At 43.5% G+C, this 5,470-nt stretch overlaps 1 non-coding gene across 1 annotated transcript in view; it reads left to right on the forward strand.

Moving 5' to 3' along the window:
* Positions 1-4,154, forward strand: part of LOC111527242 — a 4,740-nt gene extending 586 nt beyond the window's left edge. The window contains exon 2 of the transcript XR_003307089.1: positions 3,900-4,154. This is a non-coding gene — a transcript (uncharacterized LOC111527242). The remainder of the gene's footprint in view (positions 1-3,899) is intronic.
* The last annotated feature ends 1,316 nt before the right edge of the window (positions 4,155-5,470 follow it).

Consider the following 5,470-nt stretch of genomic DNA (forward strand, 5'->3'; position numbering starts at 1 on the left):
TCTATCTATCTATCTATCTATCTATCTATCTATCTATCTATCTATCTATCTATTTTTAAAGAAAATAGAGATGGCGTCTTGCTGTGTTGACCATGCTAGTCTTGAACTCCTGGGCTCAAGCAATCCACCCACCTTGGCATCCTAATGTGCTAGGATTACAGATGTGAACCACCATGCCCAAAGTAATCCCAGTATATTAATTATTTCCCTAGAAATCTTCAGATTCACATTAGATGAATTCACATTAGCTAAATTATTACGTTTATTTATTTATTTATTTTTGAGACGGAGTCTTGCTCTCTTGCCCAGGCTGGAGTGCAGTGGCACAATCTCCACTCACTGCAAGCTCCGCCTTCTGGGTTCACGCCATTCTTCTGCCTCAGCCTCCCAAGTAGCTGGGACTACAGGCGCCCACCACCACTCCCGGCTAATTTTTTTTTTTTTTTGTATTTTTGGCAGAGATGGGGTTTCACTGTGTTAGCCAGGATGATCTTGATCTCCTGACCTTGTGATCTGCCTGCCTCTGCCTCCCAAAGTGCTGGGATTACAGCCGTGAGCCACCACGCCTGATCTATTATTATTTTTTTGAGGCAGGATCTGGCTGTGTTCACCAGGCTGGAGTGCAGTGGCGCAATCTCTGTTCATTGCAACCTCTGCCTCCTGGGCTCAAGTGATCCCCCGCCCTCAGCCTCCCAAGTAGCTGGACCACAGGTGTGCACCACCACACCCATTTAATTTTTGTATTTTTTTGTAAAGATGGAGTTTCACCAGTTGGCCAGGCTGGTCTTGAACTACTGAGCTCAAGCAATCCACCCACCTCAGCCTCCCAAAGTGCTGGGATTACAGGTGTAAGCCACTGTGCCTGACCACTAAATTTTTTATCCTATCCCAATTTTCTGAAGTCGTGAAGAGGAAAAATGACCTAATAAAAGCTGTTCTTTTTCTTTCCTTGCCTGCCATCTTGGGGTCAGCCATTTAGGATCTGATGACCCTAAGGATTTGGTGTTCACTTTGTTCATGGCAGGGAGCAAAAGAATGTTTCAGGTCATGTGGTTCTTGAGCTTATTTTCCTAACAGGGTGAGTTGATCTGTTATTTTACTAATACCCTTGGAGCTTTAAAACTGTTTTACTAATAGTTGACTAAAATTATTTTACTAATACCCTTGGAGCTTCTAAAACAAAGGTTGAATATTTTTTAAAAAGATTTTGAGGGTTCTCTAAAGTCTTTGGTTGTTAAGGCAAGAATTTCTGTCCCAATATTCTCTTAGGACACTAATGAATTGAAAGCAGATAATGAATTAATGCTCTGATAAGCAGCTATATTTCTGGAGGGCCCAGGAGGAAGCTCTGGTTCACAAGAACAAGAAAAAAGCCATCCTCATAAAGCAAGCTATGTGAAATGTCCCTTCATCCCAAATGCTGTCCTGTGGTTGAATTTTTTTTTTTTTTTTTTTTTTTGAGACAAAGTCTCACTCTTGTCCTCCAGGCTGGAGTACAATGGTGCAATCTTGGCTCACTGCAACCTCTACCTCCTGGGTTCAAGCGGTTCTCCTGCCTCAGCCTCTCAAGTAGTTGGGATTACAGGCTCCTGCCACCATGCCTGGCTAATTTTTGTAGTTTTTTTAGTAGAGGTGGGATTTCACCATGTTGGCCAGGCTGGTTTCAAATTCCTGACCTCAGGTGATCCGCCCACCTCGGCCTCCCAAAGTGCTGGGATTACAGGTGTGAGCCACCGCGCCTGGCCTGGTGGTTGAATTTTTTAAGTCTGTTTCTCAGCTATGACCCTACCCTCAATTATAAAAATGGAGGCATTAAAAAGAAACAATATCAGCCACAGTTGATGGTTGGTATTAGGGGCTTCTAATGTTCAACCACATCTGAATTTTCTGTAGAATCTGGTGTAGATCATTCACATACTCTAAAGAATTAGTAGGAAACATTTTATATGTGTGTGTATATATATATGTATTCTTTTTTTTGAGATGGAGTTTCCCTCTGTCACCCAGGCTAGAGTGCAGTGGCACAATCTTGGCTCACTGCAACCTCTGCCTCCTGTGTTCAAGCGATTCTCCTGCCTCAGCCTCCTGATTAGCTGGGATTACAGGCGCATGTCACCATGCCTGGCTAATTTTTGTATTTTTTTTTTAGTAGAGGTGGGGTTTCACCATGTTGTTCAGGCTGGTCTCAAACTCCTGACCTCGTGATCCACCTGCCTCGGCCTCCCAAAGTGCTGGGATTACAAGCGTGAGCCACCGTGCCTGGCTGGGAAACATTTTCTAATATACATTCTTTTATATTTGTCACTATGGCAAGCACTGTTTATTTTTATCCAGAAATCAATACTCTCCGTCTGTTTTAATACCAGCATTAGTATCGATATTAAATGAACAACTCAGTTATTTTGTTTTTGTTGTGGTTTTTTTTATATTTTTCTTGGCTCATGTATCTTCAAGATTGGTTTAGAAGAATTTAGTTATGGATCTCTTGTAAGGCCTTTGAGTTTGTGAGGCAGGACCTTCACGTGCACATAGCTACCGAGGTTACATTTTGCTTCCTTGAGTCTTCCTTTGAGATTTTTTTGACCACCTATGAATCGGAAAGCCTTCCTGCCTTGCTTCCTCAGCTTCCCTCCTCCAGGGCAGTCGATGTTTTCTGTAAGTCCTTGTATTTGAGAGGGAAGGAGACATCTTTCCACTTGCCCCTGGTTCCCTTAGAGCAAGAGCGATGTCCTCTTAGGAAGACATGGGACAAGCAATACCTGGGTGCTGGCATCTTCCCACGTACCATGTGAATAGCACCCGCACTGTGGGTCATGAATACTTTTCATCCTTGAGAAATACAGGAGGAAAGTTGTCACTTGTTATTAGAAGAATGTTCAGACTCTGAAATCCTAGAATAGGTTTTATGGAGAAATGAGCCTTTCATGGGTCTTCCTGATAGGCTGTTGGGCCAGTGATAATCCAAATCACACCTATCTGGATTTCTCTGTGCATAAATTTAAAAAATACAAACACTAAGGACAATACCTACTAGATTCAGAAGTCTTAGTTGAATTGAACTTAAGCAAACTGAATTCATTTGTAAAAGTCAGAATTCCATACAACTCTAAATAGCATCAATTTCAGTGTGATTAAAACAGCAAATATAGTTAAGTTTAACTTTTTTTTTTTTTTTGAGATGGAGTTTTGCTCTTGTTGCCCAGGCTGGAGTGCAATGGTACGATCTCGGCTCACTGCAGCCTCCACCTCCCAGGTTCAAGCGATTCTCCTGCCTCAGCCTCCTGTGTAGCTGGAATTACAGGCATGCGCCACCACGCCTGGCTAATTTTTTTTTTTTTTTGAGACAGTCTTGCTCTGTCACCCATGCTGGAGTGCAGTGGCGCAGTCTCAGTTCACTGCAAGCTCCACCTCCCGGGTTCATGCCATTCTCCTGCCTCAGCCTCCTGAGTATCTATCTGGGATTACAGGTGCCTGCCACCGTGCCTGGCTAGTTTTTTGCATTTTTAGTTGAGACTGGGTTTCACCATGTCAGCCAGGATGGTTTCGATCTTCTAACCTCATGATCCACCCGCCTCGGCCTCCCAAAGTGCTGGGATTACAGGCGTGAGCCACTGCGCCCGGCCCTATTTTGTATTTTTTAGTAGAGACACGGTTTCTCCTTGTTGGTCAGGCTGGTCTCGAACCCCCGACCTCAGGTGATCCGCCCGCCTCGGCGTCCCAAAGTGCTGGGATTACAGGTGTCAGCCACCGCGCCCAACCCCTTAAGTTTAACTTTTAACTACTTACTTGTTGGACTTTGAAAACTAATCAGTGCTACTTTTTAATGATACAAGAAATAATTTCAGATTCTTTCCCAATCATTTATTTTACTCTTTCTGCATCCCTTCTTGTCCCCTCAGCACTTTTTACCTCGTTGGAAGTGTGAGCAGCTGATCAGACAAGGAGTACTGGAGCACATCCTGTCGTGACCATGCGCTGAGGCACTCCCACCCAGGCTCCACCCGACTCATGGGTGCCGCTGTACTCACTCCCTCCACCCTCCCTTCACCACCTTCTTTGATTTCACAAGCTATAGATATTGTTGAAGGTAACTAAGAATACTTGGCTAAGAAGTCTAATTTGCTATTAAAGACTTTCTTCTTTTTTTAATGCTGTACGCTCTTCCTATTCCTTTTTGGTTTTGGTTTTGTTTTGTTTTGTAGAAACAGTTTCTCACTATGTTGCCCAAGCTGGTCTCAAACTGCTGGCCTCAAGCAGTCCTCCCACCTTGGCCTCTCAAAGTGTTGAGATCACAGGTGTGAGCCACTGCTTCTGGCCCCTACTCCTTTTTCTAATAAGCTGTATCTATAATCACAGCATTCCTACACAGTTTTGTTACAGTGTGTTTTTTAAATGAAAGTAAACATGGTTACATTTGAATCTCTTAAATAATCAGTCACTTGGCTGGATAGGAAGAAGGTAGATCCTGTGTGTCTTGTTTTCTCCTCATGTGTATTGTACAAGCTAGAGAGCTGAATTTCTGAGATACACATTTTCAAATCACATGAGCAAGTGAAGATGATGGTCTGTAGAAATTGTCGGTATATGTAATGTTTAATGACATACTAATTTATCACCTGGATATTTGGAAAGAAGGACACACATGGATTTTGCACATTTCCACCATGGTGGCTGGTGTGGCTTGTGGCTGTGGGATGATCACCAGTATCACCACTTTGGAAAGGGACAGTGAAATTGGGGCTAGAGAAGGAACTTTGTACAGTTTTCCCTGAGATTCAGATTGACTGCAAAGTCACATGAAGAGTTGATTGGCTTTTTCAGTGGTTTTTTTTTTTTTTTTTTTTTTTTTTTTTGAGACGGAGTCTTGCTCTGTCGTCCAGGCTGGAGTGCAGTGGTGCGATCTCAGCTCACTGCAAGCTCCGCCACCTGGGTTCACGCCATTCTCCTGCCTCAGCCTCCCGAGTAGCTGGAACTACAGGCACCCGTCACCATGCCCATCTAATTTATTTTGTGTTTTTAGTAGAGACGGGGTTTCACCATGTTAGCCAGGATGGTCTGATCTCCTGACCTCGTGATCCACCTGCCTCGGCCTCCCAAAGTGCTGGGATTACAGGCTTGAGCCACCATGCCCAGCCCTAATGGTATGTTTTAAACAGCTGACATTTAAAATTTTGATGAAATCCAGTTTATTCGTTTGTTCTTTTATGCTTTGGATGTTGCATCCAAGAAATCTTTTCCCATCCCAAGGTCACAATTTTTTTTTCCTTTTTTCTTCTGGAAGTGTTATAATTCTAAGCTTTATACTTTGGTCTATAACCGGTTTTTTTGTTTTGTTTTTGTTTCTTTGTTTGTTTTGGGACAGTCTCGCTCTGTCACCCAGGATGGGGTGCAGTGGCGTGATCTCGGCTCACTGCAATCTCCATCCCCTGGGTTCAAGTGATTCTTTTGTCTCAGCCTCCCAGGTAGCTGG

Source organism: Piliocolobus tephrosceles, chromosome 20 (assembly GCF_002776525.5).
Source record: "Piliocolobus tephrosceles isolate RC106 chromosome 20, ASM277652v3, whole genome shotgun sequence".
Classification (NCBI taxonomy): domain Eukaryota; kingdom Metazoa; phylum Chordata; class Mammalia; order Primates; family Cercopithecidae; genus Piliocolobus; species Piliocolobus tephrosceles.